Source organism: Myotis yumanensis, unplaced genomic scaffold (genome assembly GCF_028538775.1).
Source record: "Myotis yumanensis isolate MYYU_CA2020_CCGP unplaced genomic scaffold, mMyoYum1.0.hap1 SCAF_5, whole genome shotgun sequence".
Classification (NCBI taxonomy): Eukaryota; Metazoa; Chordata; class Mammalia; order Chiroptera; family Vespertilionidae; genus Myotis; species Myotis yumanensis.
In genome coordinates, this window is record NW_027223756.1 from 60094343 (window position 1) to 60111181 (window position 16839).

The 16839-nt window shown below is 37.6% G+C and overlaps 1 protein-coding gene across 1 annotated transcript in view; it reads left to right on the top strand.

Annotated features, from left to right (window-relative positions):
* The first annotated feature begins 3470 nt into the window (after positions 1–3470).
* The window catches only part of MARCHF1 (membrane associated ring-CH-type finger 1), a 367501-nt gene continuing 354132 nt past the window's right edge, over positions 3471–16839 (top strand). The window contains exon 1 of the mRNA XM_070415365.1: positions 3471–3551. The gene's annotated coding sequence lies outside the window, so the exon portion shown is untranslated. The remainder of the gene's footprint in view (positions 3552–16839) is intronic.

Sequence of the window (16839 nt, forward strand, 5' to 3'; positions counted from 1 at the left end):
CCTGTTTACTCCATGGGGTTTAATTACTCACAAGATGGACTGTGCTCTCCTAAGAGAAATGCATTCCACAGTACCGTAATTTTGTTTTGTTTATAGTTTTGGATTGTAACAAAATGAGTCATCCCAGGGAGTCTTCGTGCTTGTTGTTGGCAGAGTATGTTGGGAGCTGCTTAAGAAAAGGTGTTAGATGCAAGTCATTGAGGTTAGCTGATATGTGTTCCAAGGCAAGAGAGTATTCTGCCCAGCTGGCATGGCTCAGTGGTTGAGCATCAATCTAAAAAGCACCGACCTAAGGTCACGGTTTGATTCCCAGTCAGGGCATATGCCCGGGTTGTAGGCGTGGTCCCCAGTTTGGGGCCTGCAGGAGGCAGTTGATCAGTGATTCTCTCTCATCATTGATGTTTCTCTCTCTCTCTCCCCCTCTCCTTCCCTCTCTCTCTGAAATCAATAAAGATACTTAAAAAAGAGTATTCGGACACACAAAGTGTTAAAAGTATGCGCTTTCTTTTTCTTTCTCTCTCTGATACAGTTTGAAAGTTTTAAAAGCTCAATTTGTGGCAGTACCTAATACAATAGTAGGTAAATGTTCATTAAACATTCTGGTAATTAATGTTCCTTGTTATTTCTGAAGTATTTACTTGAAAAGACATAATAAATTTTCTCTTGTTTAATGTGTAAATTACTCTGGGAAGTAAATATCTTTTTTAAAAATTCAATTTATTTTCTAAATTTTAAGGTAAAAGAAAGCTAATGAAATAACTCAACCACATAAATCAAATTAACTTGACATTTAAATCTGATTTTTGAAAAATCTCATAGTAAACAAAGGATAAACCTTGCATGTATAATGAGGTCAAGGATTAAGAAGAATGCCATTTAGTTAATTCAAGCTAGAAATCTCCTTTCCTGTAACTTCAATGAATATTTTAAGCAAAAGTACTAAAGTCTAAATTATCTGGAAAGCTGCCTTAGCCATTCATGGAACTTTTCATGGATGTAAACACTGAGGATAGTACTTTTCTAAACAGATTCATAATTTACATTTTAATAGTTGTCACACACTATTGAATTTACAGACTTCTATGTTCAACCTTTCCTTAATTAAGACAGTCCTTCTAGATACAGGGATTAAGGATTATTTTTAAAGTAAGGAAATAACCACCTCAAAATTACACATCACAGAAGTGATTTTTAGGCATTATCAACTTAACTTTGGATATGACATTTTTGGAAGAGTTTGGCTTTTAGTCACTTCATTAAAGCTTCTGTGTTTCACACATTTTGTAAACTAGGAGTGATGATTGTTAGGGTCACCAAAGGAGGTATGCAAGAGGCTGAAAGTGGTACAGAATTATAAATTTAGTAGGTCATCTGGAAACCAGATGGGCTGAGCCCCAAAATGGTGCCAGCACCCAGTGACCAGGGAGTCAGAGGTTTTCAATTACTCTAGGTGGACTTTTTCAGCAGGTACTTCTCTGGGCAGATCAGGATCCTGGGTAGGTAAGGAGGGGAAAGTTAGCAAATGGATGTGATTTAAGCGAAAGGGAATGTTGGTTGAGAAATGATCTAAAGGTCAGGAGAAGGGATATCAATTCAATTATTTGATCAGACCAGACCTAACAATGATGAGCAAATGCCAGGTTTAGGGCTATTTAACTCTGTTTTGTTGTTGTTGTTTTTTCTATTTCTAAGCAAGAAAATTGTTACTAGACAAACTTTAATTTGCTTATTGCTGCTCTAAGGTTATTTTATTGACATACTGCAGTGATTTTCCAAATTGGTTTGTATCAGAATTAATGATATTTTAAAGAAATGTCCAGCTCAGCTTCCCACTGCAGCCTACTGAATCTGAATCTATGGTAAAGTGAGTCGCAGGTACCTATCTGTGTTATAAAATCTCTGCAGTTGGGCCTGATGGATGGTAGGATGGCAAACCAAACTTGAAAGTACATCGAAGTATTTATTTCACCAAATATTTAACTTAAGGATTTTTTTGAACCTTTACATGATTATTTTTGTCTTAATGACCAATAAGAGTACCTATCCTTTTCACTTTATGACTATCTTGAGCTTGAAAAAAAATTGGAGTGTCTTATAGAAAATGACCCTCTTGTGGAATGCAAAAGTGGTTAAAGATGAAATACAGCTGGAAACTACTTGGAAGATTAGGGACAAATTAGAATTTACACACAGTGCCTGAAGATATATAAAACAACAGATCTTCTAAATTTTGCTTCTTTTGGAGTAAAGAAACACAAAAGATAGTGAGATCTGATCTATACAATGTCCAGAAAATATAAAGTGCATGTATACAAAATGAGAAAGAAAATTCAGTTCTTTTAAAAGCAGAATACCAAATACCCCCGCAAAGAAGACAAGATCACAGGGCAAAAGTGATTTTTAAAAAAAAAATGTAATTTGAGAACTCACTGTACTGAGAGATTAGATTGTTTAAATATAAAGGGCGGACATTTGGATCAATCTTTTTTTTTTTTTCAAATTGTGTACGTATTAAGAGGACAATCAAGTCCTTAGCAGTCTGTTTCCTTCTTAGAAAAGCAAGGAGAGGCCACTACTGATTCCAATAAATATATTTCCGGGAGCACAGGAATTGCAATAAAGCTGAAATGTGTAGTGTGGTGCTCTATTCTCAGAATGACTCCTGGTGTCTTATTAAGGGAGGTGAAGGGAATGTTAACTCTTTTTTACCATCACACACACACACACACACACACACACACACACACACACACGCCCCTACTTATGTTATGGCACTTGTTTGGATGCTCTTCACTTCAAGGCAGGTTCTTTGACCTAAACAAATTATCGCAGAAGCTTGAAGGACACAGCCAGCTTCTCATGCTTTTCAAGGAAGAGATTTGGCTCCAAATAGGACACGAAGCTTTTCAGCCTTCTGCTTACTTACTTAGTCAGAGGGATGCAATGTCTCTGGGTGCTTAGTGGACCCCTGAGGAACCTGGAGAAACAAAAGCAGAAGTGGTAGCCGCTGCAAATGTGGGAGCCTGTGCATTAGAGGAAGCAGTTGCTAATAAGTGCCTGTGAGACCTAGGTTTCCTTGGTTTCCATGACAGTTATTAGGTACCATCGAAACTGTGTTGTCTCCCAGAATGCTCTTAGGGGAGAGGGGGTGCTCCGGTGGCAACGCAGTGCAGTTCTGACTTGCAGTAAATCATCCTTCTGAGAGACAACATCCCCTGGATTACTTGCCCTTGCATTTCTTTTACCAGTAGAGTCCCTAACAGTGTGTTTGATGTTTTGGCCAGAGACCTTGGCTTCTGCTGCACTAGTTTCTCAAACACTATTTTTCCCCCTTTTGTTTAGAGCTGAGCTTGGCAAAGCAAGGATATGAACAATTGTGCAGGTGGGCTGCTCAGGGCGAGTGAAGAGATAAGGCATCCAATCAGGGACTGGCAACCTGCAGCCCTGCCAATATGCCCCTCCACCAGATTTCCGTAATCCCAGCACGGGAGACTGCCAGCAATGGGAGAAGTTCAATGGGCAGAAACAAAGAGAAGAACAAGGAAGTCGAGGTAAGAGGAGGTTTGATTTAATAAAATGAGACAGCCAAGCCAACTGTAGCCAATGCTGCTCTTTGCACCACAGGATGTGGCTAAGGCTTAAGAGCCGCTAGGGCCTTGCTCTCAGTATGTAACTGTGGATTGATTGGAAGGAGATCATTTGGAACTAACAGGGACATATGAAACGTAACCTCTAGTTTCTGAATGAGGAAAGGACTCAAATCCATAAGGACACTTGCTGCTTGACAGATAAAAACTTTTGCCTCTTTTTCTAAACAGTGTACAGGGTCACTTTGGTGGACTTTTATGGCTCATGGGGGACAACCCAGCTGTCCTGTGGACATTGCTGTTGTCCACTTTCAGACAGTGGGGCTGTTGATGCTTGCTAATGTTGCTCACTGCCCACTAAGCTGGAATGTTTGAAAATGACTCTCTTAACCAAGTGACAGAAACACCAGAGATATGACAGCTGTATCACTGAATACATAACATGAATTAAGATGACATTTCACTTCCTCATAGGATCTATTGCTCTCTATATACACTCCCAGCACATGTCTGTGTATTACTTTTGTTTGACCTGTTTCATCTTTTTCTTCATGAAAAAGCAGCACTATTGGAAACTTACATGGGCAAGAGAAATATAATAATTAACAGTATATTCAGGCTTTATTTTACAGTTAAATATAGAAGCTGCTATTCTAAGTTAAATTGCCTGAAAGATCAGATGCTGGGACCTTACTTCAAAGTATTTTAAGAAAATGATTAAGCAGACACAAGGATAAGGATATTGGGTTAAAATATAAATGTTGTTGTGTTAAAAGGGAACGTGAGATAGAATGCCAGATCCTGTAATCCTCTTGTCTTTTTAATCTGTTGACAGTCCTCAGGTCTCCTTAACTTTGGAGAAAATGAGCTTTCCTACCTCCAGTCCCATATGTTCATCTTTTACCTAAAGACTAGGTAGTAGGGGGCATAGAAACAAACCAAAACCAAGCAAAACAAACTATTAAAGGCAGTGGAATGTCAAGATTGACTGAGAGGAAGAGAATAATAAATTCAAGCACACGTTCATTTATAGCCTCTTTGTACTTCACTTGAACTGATTTTGAAATGTTATTGAAGCCCTAGCCAGTTTGTCTCAGTGGATAGAGCATTCAGCCTGCGGACCAAAAGGTCTCAGGTTCAATTCTAGTCAAGGGCATGTACCTCCGTTGCAGGCTCCTCCCCATCCCTGGCCCTAGTGTGTGTGGAGGGGGGGGGGGAGGAGGGGGGCTAGCAGGAGGCAACCAATTGATGTGCTTCTCTCACATGGACATTTCTCTCTGTCTTTCCCTCTCTCTTCCACTCTCTTTAAAAATCAGTGGAAAAATATCCTCGTGTGAGGATTAAAAAAGAAAAGAAAAGAAATGTCATTGAAGATTAGTGAGATCTTAATCTGGCTAGAATTTGTATAAAACTTCAGGAGATTTGTCTGACTAATTTAGCTTGAGAGACACTTTACCTTAGTAATGCTCTTTCATAGGCACATTACGTATTTCTGGAGTTTCTAAAATGAAAAATCCTTGTAAAGTCAGGAAGTTTACCAGTTTATTATTAATTGAAAAGATTCTCTTAAATATTTCTCCTCTTTGACTTGGTAATGGGATTGTTAGAACATCAAAGAGCTGTCTGTTGAGTTTATTGGAATGAGGTGGAGAGTGGAGGACATTGACCACTTTTGAAACTAGGTTTGGAATTGCTAAAAGCAGATTTATAAATTTTATATATTGCTCATCATCTAGATCCTTTGGATGCATTTAAGATAATTTTGAAGGAAACTGCATAAGATGATATTGGGTGACAGTTTTGACATCTAGAATGACCAGCATCTGAAAGATGTTTGGAAATGAAAACACTGTTTCATTTCCAGATTCCCCCACCCTCCTTCTTTGGCATATGTCTCCGCCAGAAATCACCTGCTGCTGCTGTCTACTTGGTGATGAATAAGATAAAGGTGGGATGGCTGGCTTGTGTGACTTTTGAAAAAAATCAAACAAACTTGGTTGTTTTCCATGTTAGGAATAATAATGAAATTATTCTACCTCAAACATAGCCACAATCTTTATTCAGATATTGATGTTAAGCCACATTTCCAGACATCCTCACAAATATTTTAAAGAAGTACCTATTTATGAACAGCTTCATTTCTTTCAGGGGCAAATACACTTTAATATGTCATAGGGTGAAACGGTGGGTACTCTTAAAGGAAAATGACGTTAAATATCGGAAAAAGAAAGGAAGCTCCCAGCCTACATGTTATTTTTAAAAAGAGACATAGTTCTAAAAAAGGGAAGCACTTTTCAGGACTCAAATACTTCTTGATTTTCTATAGGATGGAGTTAAATATTTCTCTTTTTGAAGCATAGTATTAAATCTTATTAAAGAGATCTCCTATTTTGAAGAATTAAATAAATAGTCTAAAAGAGTTCTAAATGTCAAATAACGTGGATAAATTAAACACCATCCACCCTGTGTCTTGGAAAGCAAGAGGAATCTGTTCAGGACAAGTGGTGACTCTCTTTAAAGGAAGGTAGAACACCTTGTAGACAGGTGCACTTTTTCTGATTGAGCAACTGAGACACATCCTCCTTTGGATCTTTTTCAATGTATTTTACTTGTCTTAAAGTTGTCAAAATAATACATGCACACATAGGGCAAGCGATCCAACTTCAGGATTAAGGATTTGCTAATTTAAATGTTGAGCAAATTTAATTTGTTCTCTTAGAAACTTAGAGGCTCTTGAATATACTAACCTATAAACTTTATATCTAGTTTTTTTAAATAACATAAAGAAAATATGAAACTATTATTATTAACTATTATAACACTCCAAAAGATCAAAGCTGAAAAAAATAACATTAAAATTAAAAATAATAATAATTCTAACTCCAAGCTTTATAGTGAATATGCGTTTGGCATATTTTGCATGGCATAACATTATAATTATTTATGCATTTGCTTAATAACCCCAGAAGTGCAAAAAACAAAGAGCATATCACACCAGTTTGGATATAGTTGGGATTAAAGTTTAGGTGAAGTATGCAGATTTATCTTCTAGAGACATCAGCTCTAGAGGTTGTTCGGACAGTTAAAGGACAGTGCCTCAGACTTGCATTCCAGAGACAAGATTTTATTAGCACAACTCTATTATTAGATGATCAATCTCTTGTGAAATTGATAGACTAATCAGAGTTTTGAAAGATTTATATATAATGCAGCTGGTCAAATGTATTAATTTATACCTGGAGATAATATTTTTTAGTGATGGAATGCTCGAGAAAAGTTCAAAAAAGGAAATTAGTAATCAGACTTTTCTTTGTAGCATGAAATCAATGAGGGAAATGAAATGGTTTGGTGTAGGGATATTATTATTAATCTACACCTTGGGAAAGCCACAACGTTGGGAAAACCATGGAGAGAAATGGCTCTGTAAAGAGGTTCGTAGCTCTAGCTCTAGATATCTCCAGATCTCTTTCTCTAGTTGAGTACACAGACTGAACAGTTTAGTTCCTTTAAATCTCATTTGCCTACTTTTCTAAATGGTCTGCTTTGCTTCTGTTTATCCATTTTCCCCTTCTTTTTTTTTTTAGATCTATTACCACATATTAGGCTACAATGAATTCACATTAGAGATTCAGGCATGTAAGACCTGTTTCTTACAAGACTAATCAAATTCTTAGAACTTTCGAGGTAACTTACTTTCACACTCTGTAACTGGAAATTCTGATTGTGTAAATTTAAATACTTAGTCGACCTCTAGCACATATTCCTTATAATGCTCTGGGATTGATAAGCAAATGTTTCTGAAGCCACTCTATTTCAAACGTAGAGCTGACCCATGGATCCAGTCAAGAGTGCTGCTGCCACTTCATTGCATGTTGCCCTCCACTGTTGGTACAGAGCTGGGAGTTAGACAATGGGAGTTACATCAGAGGAGAAAAGAGGCCATGAGGCCTTGCTTTCTACCCTTCCCTCATTGGCAAACTGACCATGCATGCCAACCATGCTTTAGAAGAGTTTGTTTGTGGGCAGAGGGAAGGGCAGAGAAGGGGAGTTTATATGTATATTTTTCCTTTACTGATTTCATGATATTTCTTTATTTCAGTTTTCCTCTTCTTTTCCAAAAAGAATGTTAACTCTCCTTCCCTTTTTCTGGGATATCCCTTTCGAGGTCTTCTGTGTGCCTTTCCAATGATAGCCCATTGGGCCACCTTCCTTACAGTAGCTGCTGCTCTGTTAATTGGCAGTCCTTTCATGAGCATCAGTGATGTGAAAAAGATGGTTCTTTGATATATATCCTTCATTTTAAGCACAGTGGATAAATTAAAGATTAATTCTACTTTTTAGTAGAAAATCATAAAAACTAAATAACACATTGAATCTCAGGGCCAGAGCCTCCTAATTTGAGATTAGACAATCTAATTTCAGATTCTATGTGTTTCTTTACAATTAAGGTACTATAACCTTTTCACATTTCTTAAGCTAAATTTATAGAATCAAAGTATCTCAAAATCAGAAAGTCCCTTAAGAATTTTTTTTTATCTTAATTCCACAGTTAAAACCCATAGAGAATAAGCAACCTGTCTATGTCACACCACTGCTTAGTGGTAAAGTTGGGATAAAAACACAGGCCTACTAACTGCCAGTCTAGTGATCTTTTGGTTGTTATTGCATTTGATAAGTTTTTTTCTCCCCAAGGAACAGAATTACAATCCCCAAACTTAAAGGGGCCGTCTAACCCTCAAAACTGCTAACCTCTCAATGGGGGGAGTTTGGATTTTTTGTTGTTATCTGCCCATGACTCAATATAAAATGGCTTCTATTTATAGAGTATAACTAGAATTAATCTCATTAAAACTTAGAGAATATGTTAAAATTAAATAATAATGGGCAAAACCATTTAGGGAGAAAACTAGACAAAGTGAGAGTCAGGATAGCTGAAATGGAGTTGTGGTCTCACCAAAGCCTTTTCACCTTAAGTAAGTTCCTAAACCTCTCCAGCTTGTCCCTTAAAGAAAAAAAGTATGTTTACTAGCAAATGTAGAAAAGAAGTATATTTACTAATATATCTCACTTCAAAAATATTATTTTCATCTGTTATTCCATTAGCATAATCATGTGGCCGTGCTCTACTCTGGGTGTACAATGACTGTGATTGTCTTCAAAGGCATACAGTAGGTCCTGGAATAAAAGACATGTTTTATTCCATGTCATTTTGTTGTAACATTGATGAGAATACATGTTTATGTCAACAAGCCTATGAAATTGGTTTTATCGTATGTCATTTCACTTGAAGGATGTTAAGTGAGGACTCACTGTGTCTGGCTCAGGCAGCATAGAGCTGAGCAGTGAGGACTCACTTTCGTGGACATCCATGGTCTCTTCTGTGCATCATTCATTCTTCCTTCTGTAACAGACTCAGAGAACCAGCCCTGCCCATTCTCAGCCATGTGCTTCAGGGCGAGCCTTGGTTTGTTTAAATCAGTCAGTATATCATAGTTATTGGCTCAGGAATGGATACATAACTCCATCAAAATCAATGACACATGTTGAACCTTTTGGACTTTTGGGGAAGAGAAGCCTTTGGTCCTAGAAACCTTTAGAATAGACTTGCTCTTTTCTTCTGGATGGTTTGTATGAAGATATGAGATCCGGATCTGGATATTGTAAAGGAAAAGGATGTAGCTTCAGGGGAAACAAAGATGCCTTTGATGCTGAAGTTGACTTGGAAATAGGACAAAGAAAGAGAAAATAAATTCTGAATGATGTTGGCAGAGCCACTTGGTCAGCCCTTGCTTGAAACCAACCCTTGTCAAAGCCAAACAACTTTCCAATGAAGCAATTCAATATATATTCTTTATTGTTTAAGCCATTTTTTGGATGTTATAATACTTACAACATAGCAGAGCTCTAAATGATTCTCTTTGCCAGAATGTATTTACAATAGTTCCCTGCAGTGTTACCTGTGCAACGACTCTTGGGAGATTGAAAATAGCTGGGATTCAGATAAAGCAATCACAAACATTCATGTATGAATAACCTTTTAACGTTTACCCAGAATGCTCTGTATTAATCAAATAAAATACATCTTTAGCAGGTGTGAATCCGACCTATAGAGGGAATGCTAGGGGGTAGAAAGGCTAATTCTCATTTTCACTTCTCCAGAAGAGCGATTTCCAATGACTCTCCTGAGTCTAAATTGAGTATTAGAGTCCCATGTGCTTAGAGTGAATTCCACTGAGTCTGCTAATAGCATTAAAATACTTTCATATAATGAAAACCAGCAAATTTCCATATTACTATTGGCTTTCAGCAATGAAATTAGCATAATTCACTTTAATTTTTCTTGTTTAAAACAGATGTTGTGGCTAATTGCTTTAGTAACTAAGACTGAATAACACATTTATTGACTATTAAATGAAAACAATTAGTAATTGCTGGTACACCCTGATCGGTATTTTTTTTTAAATTGTGGGCTCACTTAGGCAGGCATATTGTTAAAACTACTCTCCTGGTGTGGGTTTTTAAAAAATTATTACATATTCATGGGTGATTTAATGAGACTCAGTGTGATCATCATGTTTGAAAGGTAGTTGAAAAAAATCTTGATGTGGAAGCGCGAGCATGGGAGGAGCAGATGTAGCTACACATGTTTTATTAATCAGGATATTTAGAACTTGCTGATTAGCTAACATTTGCCTCAGTTCTTTGCAACACAAAGGGAGCTGACAATACCAACATGGATTTAGAATTGCTCATTTGAAGTTCCCCTGAAGTGGGATCATAGTCTGAGGGTTGCTTTCCCTCAGCTCATGCCTCCAAATATCACTCTGAGCCACTTGCAGCAGCCTGCATAACCTTCAGGGGAGGATGAGAAATGACATCTATTCGATACTCATTCTCTTTCCTGTCTCTGCAACCCTATTAAATAATTGAAATAGGTGTGACATGAGGGTAGAACTGGTGATAAGACTTTGCTGCTAAATGAGTGAAAAGGACAGAGTGGTCCAGAGTGCTGAGTGTCTGGCTTTTGGCTTTTGGCCTCTCACTTTTCACACTGATTATCCCATTCATCAAACTGTGCCAATCTAGCTATGAAAGGCAAAGAAGACGGTTGCAAAGGGATCTCTTTCGCCGGACCACTGCCAAAGAATACACCTTCTCTAATACAAAGGAACACTTTGAATTCTTTAGGATTCGTCCTTTTGATGTCAACATCAAAAAGAAAATTTCTTAGGAAAAGAAGTTTGGCACCAGGAAATCATTGGACATTGCAATGCTGCAGGGCACAGAAAAGCTCTGTGTGAAATACAGAGTGAACAAAACATTTGTTCAGTGAGGCACCAGCTCCGTGTTTTCACAAATGTTCAGTTGGGTTTTTTGTGTGTTTGTTTGTTTGTTTGTTTTTTACAAATAGTAATTCTTCCCACCTGTAAACCTAAACAGCTTTATTCCTAAACAAGTTCCATACACCAGCTATGGATGCTTTCTGGCTGAAAGTATATTAATTTGTACAGACTTAGATCTGGAACCCAGTTTTACTTTCGGTATTTATTCAAAATTCACTTTCATAAACTTAGAAAATAGGAGATTTGTTATTGTAAACTTTACAAAGCTTTACAAATTTAAATTCCAGCAATAAGTTTTATTTTAGTCTAAAACTATTTTCTATATAACCATTTACTGTGAAACAACTACTGCAGTTCATTCAAATTTTGGAAGAAGCGATTTCTGTAAACAGTTGTTCACACAGTGAAGATTTCGCCTTTGCCTATCCATGCTACCATCTGACTCAGGCATTCAGATTGCTGTCCAAAGAGAGTATAATAGAAACTCCATGCTTTCGATTTAGAAGGAATCTCTTGCTTGTTATATGACTGTCTGTGTTGAGGCAGCAAAGTGGGGCAGTTAAAAGCATGTGTCTGGAGGAAGAATAATTAGGCACAAATCTGAGCTTTGCTACTTCTTAGCTGAGGGACCTTGGTAGGCTTAGTTAACATTTCTGTGCCACAGTGTCATTATGTGTAAAATAATGACAAATGTGAGGACTATCTCATAAAGTTGTGAGAATTAAAATAAATTGATACTTCAAGTGCTAGGAGATTCATTGAGACAAAATAAATACCATTAAGAGATGGATAAATAAAAGTGCTAAAGGAATTAATTCCCTATGTTGACTATATTTTTATCAACATATTTTATTTATAATGAATATGATTAAGTAATAGCTTCATTAATGATGAAGTGGTGAAATATTTATGGTTGCATGGAATCATCGATTGAGCTTTTTATAATAATGATGATAAAAATAATTAAAAGAAAAAGCTAACTAATTACTATTTGAAGTTTGTCAACTCTTTGACCTCTATGGGGATAGACCATGTCTTAGATAAGTGGAACCTAACCTTATGGCTTTTCTTTGCTGTCTGAACCTCAATCCCACAGCGGCTGAACCAAGAATTTTCTAGTGTTAAAAATTTGTAGAGAAATACATGTCATCTTTCACTTCTGTTCCATGAACACATTGCCAAGTGTTCTTTACTTACACTAATGTTTTTCAACATTTCGTGGACTTTAAAATTTTTGCATTGTAAATATCTTATTTTGATCATTCTTTCACTTCATCTTTATGATGGCAATGTTCTTAATTGCCTTTTGTTTACCAACTCGTTAGGTATTATAAAGAACAGGTTATGCTCTGAAAAACTAAAATAGCCAATGATACTCGATAGGAAAGTTTGTTGAACGTTTACATGCACAGGATGATGTTGTGAATATTTGAGTACTTACAGAACTTATATATTTTTTTCATTTTTCTAAATCACAATAAAAATTTTTAACACAATAACATTGCGCTGAACAGCTTTTACATGATTGTCAACTGCACATGATGGCTTTATTATAACTGTTGAACTTACAGCATTTACCTGAGGTACTGGCTTGGTTCAATTTGGCATGAGTTGCACTGTGAAAAGTTTTCTTTGGCTCCTCTTTGGGGATATCAGAGCGTGCACCATCAATTAAATTGCTTACAGTAGACATGCCTAAGGACAAGCCACTGCACTGAGTTTGAATTGGGTAAGAGAATATAAGACTAGGGAGTTCATTTACATGGGCTGGGTAACACTATAGATGATATTTAATAGGGGCCAGTTGCTCTGCCTTTGTATAATGTCAACAGGGATGTGACTATTTTCTCCCCAGTTTTTCAAACTGTAGAAATCCTGGGTTTGGTAGCCCTGAATGTGGATGGCTAAAATGGGATTCCCTCTTTCCCTGAAATTTTTATATATACATTTGTGGTTATTAGCATGAACAGATAATCTCTCTGCCCAACCTGTTAAATAGATATGCTATGAAGATAAAGGCAGCTTTGACCTAATCCTGACACTAAACTCATACATAGAGTATATATTTCATATTTACAATCATCATTATTATTATTTTAGCTGATAATTATTGAATACGTACAACAGGAATTGTCTTATGTGCTGTTTATGATAACTTGCAACTTCTCTATGAGATTGTATTACAGTTGCTATTTCTGTGTAGTAAACTACCTCCAAACTTAATGGGTTAAAGCTATCATTTATGCCCTATCTGGTTTTGCTCAGTGGATAGAGCATCAGCCTAAGGACTGCAGGGTCTCAGGTTCAATTCCAGTCAAGAGCACATGCCCAGTTTGCTGGCTCAAACCCCAGTAGGGAGTGTGCAGGAGGCAGCCAATCAATGATTTTTTCTCATCATCGATGTTTCTCTTTCTCCCTCTCCCTTCCTCTCTGAAATCAATAAAAATATATTTTTAAAAAAGAGAAAGCCAATTATAAAAGTACTAGTCTCTAAGCCAGCAGGTTTGAGACCCCCCAAAGAACCAATTTTTTATGTTGAGTCTGAAGACAGGAAAAGACCTATGCCCAGCTCCAGTGGTCAGGCAGGAGGAAGGAGGAGTCCTTTCTTAGCCTTTTGTTCTATTCAACTCTTTAATCAATGGGGTGGAGGCCACCCACATTAAGGAGGGCAGTCTGCTTTATTTAGTCTAATGACCCAAATGTTAATTTTATCTAGAAACACCTTCACACACACATTCAGAATAATGTTTGGCCCAATGTCTGGCATGCTTTGTTCTAGTCAAGTTGACACATAAAATTCATCATTACAGGGTCCTTCTAGCTTCTGCCTGCTCCCTGCTCCCAAAACCAAGGCACATGTTTTGGGTTTTTATGGTAGCACCTTTCTTCCAGGCACCGTGTGTCTGCTATAATTATTATTGCTATATAACAAATTATTCCAAAAGTTAGTGGCTTAAAACTAACAGTTTATGCTCATGAATTCTGTGGGTTGAAATTCAGAAATTGTAGCTAGGCTAGGGCACAGCAGTGGAGCAGAATTCCCTGCTGCATGATGCCTGTGGCCTCTGCCGGAAAGATTCGAAGGTTGGAGAGAGTAACTCAACAGTTGGGAGCTGGGATAATCTGATGGGTTGTTCACTCACTTTTCTGGTCTATGGATTAGGATGACTTCAAGAGTAAGACTGCTAACTGGAGCACCACACCTGACCTTTTGTGCCCCTTGCTTTCTTCACAGTGTGATAATCTTGTGGTAGTCAAGTTTCTTAAATTGAAGCTCAGGGCTTCAAAAGCAAGTGTTCCAACAGTCAAGGCAGAAGGTGCATCCCCTTTGATGACCAGGTCTTGGAAGTCATGCAGCATTGTCAGGGCCAGCCTGACAGGTTAAGCTGGGCTGAAGTAGGGAGGTGGGAATTGAGAAAAGAAAGAAAGACAGGAGAGCGGGATCGGGAGGACTGCAGCTCAATCGAGGAACGGCAGCAAGTTTATTAACCACACAATGCTATTTATACACAAGACACTGAATAGGAGGTCTGTCAAGAGGAATGTATTATTTGTTTCTCTTAATCTCTAAAGGAGGACAGAACAGAAGGACAAATTCTCAGTACAGCAAATCTCAGTAAATAGTTACAGATTTCTTGGTAAGCCAGGAAAGGCTGTTCTCATTCTACAAAGGTTGCTCTCATTCTACTGATAACCGCCATCCGAACAAGTCTGGGAAAACTGTGTGGGTAAGGGTCCCAGCCTTGCTAGCCCCTTCAGGTGCAAGGACCATGTCAGCTTACACCTGGTCTCCAACACAGCATTATTCTCATGGGACTCTGTCAGTTGAAACAGTCACAGCTCAATTCATTCAAAAGGTGTTGCAGACCCTATCTCTTGAAGCAATTCATGTCAGATAACTTGGAAGCCATGTTTAAAACCACCACAATGGACACTGTCATTATCTGCATTTTATAGTTTGGGAAATATGGGCTCAAAAAGGTATGGTACTTTTCCAAGAATACACATGTAATAAGAGGCAAAGCCAGACTGTAAACCCAGGAAGTCTGACTCCAGAGGTCATGTTAAATCTACAAAATTACCTTACTTTTTCCCATTGTGCAACACAGAAGGTGTGTTTTAGCATCCAGACCTTCTAGAGCAGTGGTTCTCAACCTGTGGGTTGGGATCCCTTTTGGGGTCGAACGACCCTTTCACAGGGGTCGCCTAAGACCATCAGAAAACACATATATAATTACATATTGTTTTTGTGATTAATCACTATGCTTTAATTATGTTCAATTTGTAACAATGAAAATACACCCTGCATATCAGATATTTACATTACGATTCATAACAGTAGCAAAATTACAGTTACAAAGTAGCAACAAAAATAATTTTATGGTTGGGGGTCACCACAACATGAGAAACTGTATTAAAGGGTTGTGGCATTAGGAAGGTTGAGAACTACTGTTCTAGAGGAAGACTTACATCCATTAAAAATTGTTAATTTAGCCCAGCCAGCATGGCTCAGTGTTTGAGCGTCAACCTATGAACCAGGAGGTTACGATTCAATTCTCAGTCAGGGCACATGCCTAGTTGCGGGCTCGATCCCTGGTGTGGGATGTGCAGGAGGCAGGCAATCAATGATTCTCTCTCATCATTGATGTTTCTGTATCTCCCTCTCCCTTCCTTTCTGAAATCAATAAAAGTATATTTTTAAAAATAGTTCATTTATTAAATAAACTTTTAGTAATGCCAATAATAGTCAAACACTGGCCTGGGTTCTAAGGATACAGTGGTGAACAAGAGGGACATCGTCTTTCTTAATGCAACATAAAATCTAGTTTCTCATTATCTTTCTCAGAACCTTTATGTTATTTCTTGCAATAGATCCTTGTCATTTTTTTTTAATGTGAAGATTTATTTTTGCTAGAGGGTTTAGTCTGTGTGGAGTGAGTGGGTCAATCACAGTAATGACTCCTGTTTATTTTTGTCTCCCTGTATTCTAGGCCTTTGGTAGTATCTCCCAACAATGTTTCTGGACTTGGCAAAATGCTACTTTTTTTGGGTCAATGTGAGTGAAGGTAAAACTATGCGAACTGAGCCTTGAAAAATACTTGTGCATTAGCATTTGCCCTCTTGCTTTTCTTACAAAATGGTTAAAGCCAAAGTAGCCATTGGAAGGTGAGCGAAATGTAGCCCAGTTACCCCCATTGCCCCCAGGCAACAGACACGAGACATGAGTGGGGCGGTCTGAGACCAACCCGTCCCCAGCTGACTGCAGATGTCTGAACAAGCCTAGTTGAGAGTATCTGAGTCTAATCCAGGTCCAAATAACAACTTCACAGAATGATAAGCTAAATAAATGGGTATTGTTTGAAATGTTGCAGTTGTTTATTATGCAGCCATATAAAACTGCTCCAGTGATCTTCTTTAAAATAATGCTCATGTTTTCTGTTCTCGAGACTTTACACTTGATAAATATGTACAGCGTGTTCTGAAAGTCTCTGAAGAGGTTAAGTGCAGATTTAATGCTTGCCACACTATTTTTTGAAGGATATGACAATCTATTTTAATATCACATTTACATATAGAAATCATCTTTCCCATTGCTAGATTGGTTAATTTCAGCTGCTAAATTAACTTTACAACCATAACAATGACACTGATCGTGACTAATTCTGATTCTTCTAAATCAAGCTCCTTAGATTTTTATACCTAATAGAGCTCTTAAAATATATATTGAGACTTTTTAAGTCAAAATATGTCTTATATTGAAAATAAAACTAATACTTAAACTTTTTTATTGTTGACAGCATTGCAGATGTCCCCCATTCTTCCCTTTGCCCCCCTCTACCTAACTCCTGCCCTACCCCTGGCCTTCATCACACTGTTGTCTGTGTTCATAGGCTATGCATATATACATA